The 12,181-nt window shown below is 47.9% G+C and overlaps 1 protein-coding gene and 1 long non-coding RNA gene across 7 annotated transcripts in view; one reads left to right on the forward strand and one right to left on the reverse strand.

Moving 5' to 3' along the window:
* SLC39A11 (solute carrier family 39 member 11) overlaps positions 1–12,181 on the forward strand; it is a 567,426-nt gene that overhangs the window by 226,841 nt on the left and 328,404 nt on the right. The window lies entirely within an intron of this gene.
* Positions 1–12,181, reverse strand: part of LOC126939925 (uncharacterized) — a 598,378-nt gene that overhangs the window by 125,067 nt on the left and 461,130 nt on the right. The window contains exon 2 of the long non-coding RNA XR_007720500.1: positions 11,479–11,558. This is a non-coding gene — a long non-coding RNA (uncharacterized LOC126939925). The remainder of the gene's footprint in view (positions 1–11,478; positions 11,559–12,181) is intronic.

A 12,181-nucleotide genomic window follows, 5' to 3' on the forward strand; every position in this document is an offset into this window, starting at 1 on the left:
ATGTGATGACCACAGTGACTTCCATGGGCAGAGCAATATCCTGTTTCTAAAGCCGGCTCCAAGAGGTCTAGTGAGGGCTGTCTTTGGTTGCTACAGTCTGGGAAGAGATCCTCATGAACCCTAGGAAATAATCTGTGTTTGGCAAATAGAGAAGAACAAACTTAGACACAGTGACCTTTTCTTTGTAAGCTTCTCGGAGGGTTGTAATGATGGAAAATAATTATTAAGTCTCCATTGGCTCAGGGCCCTTGAATGGAAATGGGAGAGGGTATTGATTAGCTCAATGGTTCTTTAAAGAGCTCGCTGTGTTTGCCCTCATGCCTCATAAGCAGACAGCCTCTTTTCTGTCTCCATACTTATTGGATTTTAGATGGCAACGCACACAAATACCGCTTTCACTGGGTAAATATTAGGTTTACGATTGGATCGGGAGACCACAGAACACATCTATGAAATGGAAGGGTGGGGCAGTGATCTGTATTGCAATGCCCTCACCCAGCTGGGCTCTGAACACTTCATCTCACCTCCTACCCACTGATTTGCACCCTTGGCTCTCCGGACATGATGGGCCGCGATGGCTGTCATCCATGGGGAAGAGAGAAAGCGGTAACACCAGTAACTATAAAGTGTCCTTTTCTATTCTGTGGGATATGCTTTTATACACTTATTTAGATTTGAGTGGCTGTGATTTTGTTACAGCGACATTGAGACCGTTTTTCTTTCTCCTTCCCTGTTCCTTCCACTGCTAAGATAGTTCCAGGATAGTATTTGGTTTAATAATAATGATTCTGATGATGATCACAGTTCATATTAATTGAGGGCTTATTACATGCTAGGTGTCCTGCTAAACTTCACACACACTGTCTTTATTCTCCTTCTAGAGAGAAGCTCGGGTCCCAACAGGTTGTAAGCAGAACTTGAGTCTGCAAACCGTAGGTGCTTTGTAGATAAAACCTTGTCTCCCCAATGGCTCATTTGGAATCCTGCACCCCCTCTAGCCCCCGTGTCTTCTCCTTTTTTTTGAGATGGAGTCTCGCTCTGTCGCCCAGACTGGAGTGCAGTGGCCGGATCTCAGCTCACTGCAAGCTCCGCCTCCCGGGTTCACGCCATTCTCCTGCCTCAGCCTCCCGAGTAGCTGGGACTACAGGCACCCGCCACCTCGCCCGGCTAGTTTTTTGTATTTTTTAGTAGAGACGGGGTTTCACCAGCTTAGCCAGGATGGTCTCGATCTCCTGACCTCGTGATTCGCCTGTCTCGGCCTCCCAAAGTGCTGGGATTACAGGTTTAAGCCACCGTGCCTGGCCGTCTTCTCCTTTTTAAACACACTACAAACCAGTTTTGGTGTTGTAAGCCCATTTGTACAGGTAGAGTGTGGAGGTGGCATCCTGGGTGCATATGCTAGTAACAAGGGATACAGTTCGGTAGTCCTCCTAGGGGGCGGCCCCGCCCCAGCTGGGACAGCCAGGAGCTGCTGAGACCCGCCTTCACATTGGTGCTCTGCTCACGTGGGAGTCGAGCTTCCTAGAAATGCTGTTGATCGCAAGTGCTGATGGCAGTCTCTCTCATGTGGATTTTATGTTTGCTCTCCATCTGGATGGGAAATGGGAGAAAATGCATTCCCAGTCCAGAGGGTTTTGGAAATAAAGGGCTGAGATGTTCATTAAAATCGGGGCGCTGTGCCATTTCCTGTGGGAGGGGAAGCTGAGCAGTGTGCCCAGAGCTGCTTTCTTGGCACCTGAGAAATAAACTGATTTTTCAGAAAGAGAGAGAGACAGAGAGAGACAGGGAGAAAATGAGAGAGAGAGTGTGTGTGTGTGTGTGTGTGTGTGTGTGTGTGTGTGTGTGTGTAGGGGGTGAGCAATGGTGCATACAAACCATGATTATTTCTGTAAGCAGATTCTAGAGGTAACCGGCTACCAGAAATCTCATTTTAGTTCAAGTTCTCAACCATTCCCAAGTCTATCATCAGAGATGGTCATAGTAAGTGAGTGGTTATTTGCATTTTATCGTCTTCCTTCTGTGTCACTCCTGTGGTCAGCAGAGACTGATCAAAAAGCAGGGAATTCCAGAAACGAGAGGTCTGGGTGATTCGGAGGCAGGACAGTCAGCCTCTCCGATGTAACATCCGGCCGCATAACGAAGGTGCTGCTGTGATCAGCTTGTTTGTGGACACTGGAGGAGTGGTGGGGACACCTAGGGCCCCAGACACCAAGCGGAGGTGCCATGCAAGGGGAAGACAAGGCAGGGAGCCCATGAGCCAGGCTCTGAGGACACAGGGCCCGTGTGGCCAGCTCGAAGGAGCTGTCTAAGGAGAAATGAGTTTTCCACTGTTTCTCCACTTTGCTTTTGGTAGGGAGGCTTCTTCTCACCCCCTTGGGGGGCTGTTAGAAACCCAAGGTGACCCCAGGATCCACTGACCCTTTGACCTGGGCACTCCTGGATTGCCATTTTCTTAGCCAATCCTCCAGCCACTTTTTAAAAATAAAAATGTCCGTCTTCTGGGCAAATCCTGGTACATTACAGCTGACTTAATTCTCATCAGTGAGTTTACCCCCAGCAAGATGTCAAAAGCTTGATTTTGTGTGTGTGTGAGCTTTAAGCTGATGGGGCTTATTATATATTTTCTCTTACTAGCACCTTTGCTTCCCTGCCTCTCTGGCAATTCAGCAACACATTTGCTCAGAATTCTCTTTGTTTCAGACATAAAAGGGAAACCCGTGTTGGTGTGATGTGGCTGCTTGTGGAGCGCTGCTGCGTCTGAGGGCTTGTTACGTGTACTAAGCTCTTGCTTCCCGGCTCACATAAATAGTATTGCAAATGTGAAGGTGTGAAAAGTTGTGACCACGAGAAGCAGCAAGTTCGAAGCTAGGAACCTGGTTCCCAGTTCAGAGCAAAAAAACGAATTTATTTCTGGAGGGAGGCAGAGAGTGTGTGCAGACTCTGCTGATATCTTTTCTCTAACTTCACCAAATGACCGTGGCCTGCTTATTGATGATTTTTTCCAGACTTATTTTGGAAAGACTGGCCTTTTAACAGTTGAAAGATGAAAAGTCGAAATGGTTTGGGGACTATTAACATTTTTTTTTGGAACAAAAGGTAAGTGCTCCATGGATGCTGGGAAGCCTCTTGCTCAGGTATGTGGAGCTGGTGCCGGGACTACCATTGGTCTCTGTTTCTCTGGGCACTGGTCCCCACACCAGCATCACTGCAGGAAGATTTCGTTTTAGGAGGAGGAATCTCTGTGCCAGGGGCTGGCCTGACAGGCTTGGGCCGAATATTTTAGAGGACATTATATTCTGGGATGAACCCCCCACACTGTGGCCTGTGTCATAATTTTTTTTTTAAATATTGAAGAGAAAACCAGCCTGCTCTCTGCCACCCATCTATTTTAGTGTTTCCATCCGTTTCCCTAGTAACCAGGGAGATGAGTTGGGTGTGTTTCCTTCTGGATTGTCTGCTGTGTATTTATATACATACGTTTTGAAAATTTATATACATAATGTAGAGGAAATGTAGAGGTGTGTGAGTGAGAGAGAAAGATGGGGAAAAGGGGAGAGGGGGAAGGGAGTCAGGGGAAGAGGATGCGAGAGAGGAGGGAACAAGAGGGAACATGAGTGGCATATTGTTGGCATCTCAAGGTTCCTGGTTGTTGTCCATAAGGCATGACACAGAAGTGGTTTTGAACTCTGGAGATGCCTTAGTTTTTATCCCTAGAGGCTTGTTTTAGTGGAGAATTGAAGTGGATCCTGTCTATCTTCTGTTGGTCCCGCCCCCTTTTCCCTCTGTCCTCTCTCCCCTGAATCTGGCTGTCCTCTTCTGTAAGACCCTGCTCTCCCTCCACACGTTACAGCCCTGCCTGGAAAGTCCTCTGGTGGGCACTCGGTGTCTAGCTGCTGCCCCTGAAGATGGCTTTGTTTGGTTCTCCCTGGAACCAGCTGGTTTTCCCATCCTTACCCCAGGCCAGGGCCATCATGTTTAAGCTCCAGTGAAAATGTCAAACCCCATGGCCTTCCTGCAGTATGTTCCCCGAGGGCAGCGTGGCTCCTTACGTTGAGGGTATGTGTCCCACACATGGGAAAAGCCACGGAGAGCTCTGTGCCCCCAGAACATGGGACATCGTGGCCCATCCTTTGGTGGCACTGGCTTCCCGTGGTAGATCCGAGCGTGTGCATCAGAGATGGGGGAGCCAGAGGACCGTGGACTCTGATCTCCCACTCAAGCAGGGACGGTGTGGCGGCAGGGCACAATGACATTGGCTTGGAAAATCAGCCAAAAGAAAAAAAGAGTAAAAGAAATTCTTTCCTTTCAGTGAACTCTTTGGGAGGCCCAGGGATTGTGTCCTCTGCACGTGTGTAGAACCTTCCTTGGCCGAGAAGGAGCATGTCTTGCTCTTTGCGAATTCTGTGGTGCCTGCATTTTTCTTACATAGGAGTCAACACCGCGCTTTTTTCCTCTGTCCTTTGTGTAGAGTTCTGTAGCCTGTAACTCTTTGTCTAGAGTTCTGTAGCCTGTAGGTGCTTATGGGCGGTCGGGGAGGAGTCTGACCAAACGCACAGGTGTGTGTGAAGAGCGAGGCCTCTGGGGTCACTCTGTCCCTTGTCGCTCCGTCCACCACCTGCACATCAGGCTAGTTCCCACCTTGGGCAGAAGCAGAGGGGCAGTGGTCTGACTGGGCTGGGGAAACTGAAAGACCATTAGTTACTGCCTTCTATGTGACCTTATGCATGACCTGTAGCCCTTCAGATTCCCAACGAGTTCCCTCCATACAACTGTCCTGGTCTTAGGAATGGAGAAAAAAAGAAAAGAGAGAGAGAGATCATCATGCAGCTACTCTGCTGCGAGTTGGCCTCGGCACTGGTGGAACCTGGGCAAACTCTTCTCTCTTCTCTGGACTGAGCCTTGGGCTCTCCATATTTACCTTCACAGATGCCTTCCCTTTAAATTCTAGAACTGATATCTTCCCTTCCTGCTTTCCCGCTTAGCTCATGGGGTTTCTTGGGCAACAGCTAATTTTCTGGACATGCATCGGCTCCTAAAACCAAAACCAAACATTGCTTTCCAGGCCCACAAGGGAACACAATCTTATCTCCTTGTTGCTCCCAGGCCGGGTTGCAGGATGATGTTACAGGTTGGATGGGGGCTGATGCTGCCGGGAGGGGGAGGGGAAGGGGGAGGGGGAGGGGGAGGGGGGGGGAGGGGGAGGGGGGGGGGGAGGGGGGGAGGGGGAGGGGGGAGGCTGGAGGGGAGGAGAGGGGATGGTGAATGCTATTAGTTCCCCACGTGTAGACAATTGTAACAACTGAGGGTGGAAAAGAACTGAGACTGCAGAGAGAAAAGTGCTTTCATTAGCTCTGCAGTTAAGGGGCTGGGCCACAGTTATTAACCTCCCTAGTTGATTCCACATGTCCTGGCAGTGATGAGCTTTCCAGCGGCTCTCAACATTAATCCCAGGCTGATTTGCTGGCCTGGAGCATCCACTCTGAAGGTGCACAGTGAGAATGCTTTGTTCTTTGCTCCATCTGAGGGTACATGTCAGAGAAAAGCAATCGGTACCTTTTGCCTCTGATGGGTTTGTGTTTCTTGCAAAGCACTCTCTCCTCTGGCTGTTGGAGCTTTTTGTCACAGATTATTTTTCCTGCTTGGGAAGAGATGCTTGTGATTTTCCTAGCTTAAGTTAGCCCAATCCTCCAGGGACCTGCGGACATGCCACCGTCTTTTACCTGCTTCCTGGGTGGGCACTCTGGTGTGGAGGCCAGTTTTAGGAGGCCTCCCCGGATATGCTTAGGAGCTGGTCTTCCAGATAAAAGGAAAACACACACACACACACACACACACACTCTCTCTCTCTCTCTCTCTCTCTCTCTCTCTCTCTCAGTATGCTTATATAGCATTTTCTTCTCATGAGAGTGTTTTTTTTAATAATAAAAAGGTATAATATCTCACTGTAGCACAGTGGTCCCCAGCCTTTTTGGCACCAGGGACCAGTTTCATGGAAGGCAATTTTTCTATGGACTGGGGGATGGATGGTTGTGGGATGATTCAAGCATATTACACTTACTGTGCCCTTTATTTCTATTATTATTACATTGTAATCTACAATGAAATGATTGTATAACTCACCATAATGCAGAATCAGTGGGAGCCCTGAGCTCATTTTCCTGCAACTAGATGGTCCTGTCTAGGGGTGATGAGAGACAGTGACAGATCATCAGGCATTAGATTCTCATAAGGAACGTGCAACCTAGCTCCTTTGCATGCGCAGTTCACAATAGGGCTCACGCTCCTATGAGAATCTAATGCCGCTGCTGATCTGACAGGAGGTGGAGCTCAGGCAGTAATTCCAGCAATGGGGAGTGGCTATAAATACACATGAAGCTTCCTTTCCTCAACCACCTGCTGCTCACCTCCTGGTGTGCAGCCCAGTTTGTGACTTGGGGTTGGGGACCTCTGCTCTAGCAGATCCGTTAGTTTCTGAAACTACTGTCACTTCCAGAACATTCCTATCTTTCACCTGAGTATACGTGCTAAGCCTCCCTCTGTGGGGGAGCTACTAATTCTCAGCAGATAATCTTCGTAGGAGGAATGCTGCCACCTGAAAGAGCCTGGGCCGGCTTGCGTGGATGCCACAGTTTCCTGCGTTTAAACCTTCGCCTTTGCTGGGAGTTCTTCCTCTCTGGAACCCACTGGATGTGATGTTTGCACAGGGAACCTGTAACTGAGAAAGGCAGCACTACCCAGGCCAGCAGGGGTGCCAGCCTGCGCCTCCCTTGGATGCCCTGTGGGGTTTGAGGGGCTGCGTTGCTCTCAGCTGGGCCTGTCTCCCTGGTTCAGCAGAATGAAGACCTGCCTTGCAGCCAAGGGCTCTTTTCCTCAAGGTGTGCTACGTCTTATGCCAGTGGGCTTGGAAAGTTATGGGGAGTGGTCGGAGCCATTGTCTCTTCCATGGAATGGGAGTTGATATCTATTTTTCTAGAAATTTGTAGGTTTATGGATGGTTTGGTATAGAACAGGCCTCAGGGACTATTCAGTCTGAATTCCCTAGTTTTGTGAACAAGAAATTGAAGTGACAAGTTCAGGTATCTTAGCAGCAGAACTTCCTCTGTGTTCGGGTTTCTCAGCTCCTGGCATGGTGTGGCACCTTGCATCTCCCTGCATGATTTTCTGGTCTTCCATCCTGGTATCTTTTCCACACATTAAGCCTCACCCTCTTCCTTTTGGAGATACTCCTTGACTTACAGTGGGATTACATCTCAATAAACCTATCATAGTTGAAAATACTGTAAGTCAAAAATGCATTTAATACACTGAACCTGCTGAGCTTAGCCCAGCTACCTTAAACGTGCTCAGAACACCTACATTAGCCTGCAGTTGGGCAAAGCCATCTGACACAAAGCCTAGTTTATAATAAAGTGTTGAATGCCTCATGAAACTTATGGAATATTATACCGAAAGTGAGAAACAGAATGGTCGTGTAGGTATTCGAAGTGCAGTTTCTATTGAATGCATATCACTTTGGCACCATTGTAAAGTCAAAAAAAGGTTGCAACGCCAGAAACCAGGGATCATGCACACTTTTATCTATCTCAGCGTTTTTCTAATCCCTTATTTCCTCCAGCTCTTGTTGGCATTTCTGTACCCAGTTTCATACTCACGGCCAAGTATCTCACACTAGTACTTACCTCAGAACCTTGAGTGTCATGCCCATTCCCAATTTACAGTCTTTTACTTCAATTTCTTCCTTTTCCTTCCTCCTTTGCTTTTAAACAGGACGAGAATCCTATTGATATTGCCGGTAATAGTTTTATGTCTGTTTTCTGGCATTTGAGGAGGATTTTAATTGCTTCATTTATACCCTTACATCCCCCTGGAGGCCATCAGCTTACAGCTGTTATGTGGCTGACCAGGGGGCCAAGGTAACCACGGTTCCAAAACTACTCAGCTCATCCAGGGACCACGTGTGGCCTCATTAGCCCCGTGTTTGTAACTTTAGGTTAATTTGTTCTCATTAAGCAAATTAGCATATTAATTCTGTCCTGCAGTAGCCTGGAAACGATCTTCATTTGTTGCTTAGCCCAGAGGTCAGCACTGGAGGATCAGAGTCTTCACTAAAGTCTCTTTCTGAGACTGGCTCAGGTGCCTTTTGGAATAGCCACGGCGCTTGCGTCGTAGGAGGAGAACTCGTGTGTGTACCTCAGCGGGGCACCACTAGCAGAACCACCTTTGTACTTTTGGGGGTCCTAGCAGCTTTTGTGGCTCCTTTCTCCACAAAAAAAAGACTAAAAGTTGTATTTTGCAGCTGTGTTGGTATAAGGATGAATATCATCTAGGCTGGATTCATTATTATGTAGTTATTTTTTCTTCTGATTTGAGAAGAAATGAAAACATGTTCGTGGATCTCTAAAGGTGGGCTGCTGGGCATCGTATCTCCTGTGCCTAATGGTTCTCTTGGCCCTGAGGCCAACGCAGATATCTTCCCCAGATGGCTGAGCTGAAGCCTCTGCCTGGCAGAACCTCGATTATAATTCCTTGTTGTCATTTATTGATGTATCAGAAGAAATGGGATTCGTTCTGTGAGTTTGGAGCTTTGATTATAAGTTTGTGCCATCAAAAAATCGGTGGAGTGCTACATCTTATTCATAACACATGGCTCCAGAATGAGTGTCCTAAGGGAACATCGAGACCCTAGAAATGTCAACGTGCTAGAAATGTCAGGGAGAGAGTTTTTTCTATGACAGGCATGTGTGTGGTGGGTGGAGATCTCAGACGGCCCTTAAGAATTATACCCCATAGTGTGTGTGCCCTAGAAGCCCCTCCCTGTGATGGGATTTAACTCCCATTAAGTTACTGATCAAGTTATCAATCAGTTGACTTTGAGTCCAGGGAAAGGGAGATTATCCTGGGTGGGCCTGGCATAGTGAGATGAGCTCTTACAAGAGAGACTGGGCCTTCCTTGAGGTCAGAGAGACTTGAAGTGAGAGAGAAGTCTCCTGTTGGTCTTGCAGAAGCTAACAGCTGTGCTAGCTTGTAGTCATATAGCCAGCTCCTTATGGAGCTGACTCCCCGTGGAGGCGGACACGTATCAAGAACCTAAAGGCTGGCCGGGCGCGATGACTCATGCCTGTAATCCCAGCACTTTGAGAGGCCGAGGTGGGTGGATCACCTGAGGTCAGGAGTTCGAGACCAGTCTCACCAATATGATGAAACCCCATCTCTACTAAAAATACAAAAATTAGCCAGGTGTGGTGGTGTGTGCCTGTCGTCCCAGCTACTTGGGAAGCTGAGACAGGAAAATTGCATGAACTCTGGAGGCAGAGGTTGCAGTGAGCCAAGGTTGGGCCACTGTACTCCAGCCTGGGCAGCACAGCAAGACTCCATCTCAGAAAAAAAAAAAATTAGCAAAAAATCCCCCAAACCTAAGGGAAGCCTCTAGGAGCAGAGAGGGGTCACCAGCCTGAAGCCAGTAAGAAAATAGGGACCTCGGTCCTTCTTAGTTGCAAGAAACTTAATTCTTACAACAGCCAATATGCTTGGAAGAGGACCCTGAGCGTCAGAAGAGATCACAGCCCTAGCCACCGTCTTGATTTCAGCCTGTGGGACTCTGAGCAGAGGACCCAGCTGCACCTGTCCCTGGACTCTGGCCCATGGAAACAGTGGTGAGAATGGAGTGTTGTTTGAGGCCTCTGGATTCGTGATATTTCCTTATGCAGCAAGGGCAATCTTATCCAGGCATGGTGTATGTCTCCATTTGGTTATTTGCTTTGGAATTTAGGCTTAGAAAAGAGAGAGAAGGGAAGATGCCAGTCTCTTATGTACTCACAGCAGGAAGCAGAGAAACGTTTCCTTTAGAAGCAAGCTGCTTCAGTGCCTTCTCAGCTGTCAAGTTCTCATCAAGCCCAAATACGTTTAATAATGAATTCTGCTCCAAGCTGAGTGATGCTGTGTATAAAGCCACGTTAAAGAAACATTGAACATGTTCTTCAAAGCCACATCTTTTCTTTTGAAGTAATTCAGGTGCCATTTGCACACTCTTTCTTTCTTTCTTTTCTTTTCTTTCTTTCTTTCTTTCTTTCTTTCTTTCTTTCTTTCTTTCTTTCTTTCTTTCTTTCTTTCTTTCTTTCTTTTTTATTATACCTTAAGATCTAGGGTACGTGTGCACAACGTGCAGGTTTGAAACATAGGTATACATGTGCCCTGTTGGTTTGCTGCACCCATCAATTCATCATTTACATTAGGTATTTCTCCTAATGTTATCCCTCCCCCAGCCTCCCACCCCCTGATAGGCCCCGGTGTGTGACGTTCCCTGCCCTGTGTCCAAGTGGTCTCATTGTTCAATTCCCACCTATGAGTGAGAACATGCGGTGTTTGGCTTTCTGTCCTTGTGATAGTTTGCTGAGAATGATGGTTTCCAGCTTCATCCGTGTCACTGCAAAGGACATGAACTCATCCTTTTTTATGGCTGCACAGTATTCCATGGTGTATATGTGCCACATTTTCTTAATCCAGTCTATCACTGATGGACATTTGGGTTGGTTCCAAGTCTTTGCTATTGTGAATAGTGCCGCAGTAAACATACGTGTTGCACACTATTTCTTTAGCATAAAAATGTGCAGGGACTTCCCCACTCACCACTTTACCTCTCCCCTACTGTCCCCACTCTCCTTGGCATCACTGATGGTTGCACCCAATTCCACCTATTCCAGTGGGCTTGGTTTGGACAGAATACCCTGGTCCACATCCCTTTTAGGAAGCTGTACCAGCTTTGGAGGTAGCAATTATCAGGAGACACAAATGCTATTTTCAGAAACAGTTTGAGGTTTCAGACCCTGGTGCTCAAGGCCCCATGGGGGACTGGATACTGCTGAGAAGGCTGCAGGCTGTGAGGAGTGGCCAAAGGCTGAGGGGTTGAGGGTGAGGTGGGGAGTTCCAGTGGCATGCGGGCCTCCTCATATACTAGTGCTCCACCAGTGCCCTGCTCCCAGCTCCCCATCCTTTTAAAATATTTTATTTATTTATTTGTTTATTTACCTATTTAATTATTTTTAGAGACAGGGTCTCACTCTGTTGCCCACACTGGAGTGCAGTAACACAGTCACAACTCCTGGGTTCAGCCTGGCCTCAGCTGAACTACAGGTACGTGCCACTGTGCCCGGCTTATTTATTTATTGAGAGACAGAGTCTCGCTCTGTCACCAGGCTGGAGTACAGTGGCACAATCTCAGCTCACTGCATGCCTCCCGGGCTCAAATGATCCTCCCAACACATTCTCCTGAGTAGCTGGGACTACAGGTGCACACCACCACATCCAGCTAATTTTTTTTTTTTTTTTTTTTTTTTTTTTTTTTTGAGACGGAGTCTCACTGTGTCGCCCAGGCTGGAGTGCAGTGGCCGGATCTCAGCTCACTGCAAGCTCCGCCTCCCGGGTTCACGCCATTCTCCTGCCACAGCCTCCCGAGTAGCTGGGACTACAGGCGCCCGCCACCTCGCCCGGCTAGTTTTTTGTATTTTTTTAGTAGAGACGGGGTTTCACCGTGTTAGCCAGGATGGTCTCGATCTCCCGACCTCGTGATCCGCCCGTCTCGGCCTCCCAAAGTGCTGGGATTACAGGCTTGAGCCACCGCGCCCGGCCACATCCAGCTAATTTTTGTATTTTTTGTAGAGACAGAGTTTTGCCATGTTGTTCAGGCTGGTCTCAAACTTATGGGCTCAAGCAATCCACCCGCCTTGGCCTCCCAAAGTGCTGGGATTACAGGCGTGAGCTACTGCGCCTGGCCCTTATTTATTTATTTATTTATTTTTGCTCCCAGCCCTTATTTTTAATTTTTTTTTTTTTTTTTTTTTTTTTTTGTAGAGACAGAGTCTTCCTATGTTGCCCAGGTGATCTCAAACTCCTGGGCTCAAGCAATCCTTCTGCCTCAGCCTGCCAAAGTACTTGGCTGATAGGTGTGAGCTACTGCACCTGGCCAAGGCTTCCCATCCTTTGGGCCAGCAACATCATGTTTTGCTTGACATGGTTTAGGACGTGAACGCTGAAGCTCTCTTGATTTTTTTTTTTTTTTTTGAGACAGACTCTCACTCTTGTCGCCAGGCTGGAGTGTGGTGGCACGATCTCAGCTCACTGCAACCTCCGCCTCCCAGGTTCAAGCTATTCTCCTGCCTCAGCCTCCCAAGTGGCTGGGACTACA

Source organism: Macaca thibetana, chromosome 16 (genome assembly GCF_024542745.1).
Source record: "Macaca thibetana thibetana isolate TM-01 chromosome 16, ASM2454274v1, whole genome shotgun sequence".
Taxonomy (NCBI): domain Eukaryota; kingdom Metazoa; phylum Chordata; class Mammalia; order Primates; family Cercopithecidae; genus Macaca; species Macaca thibetana.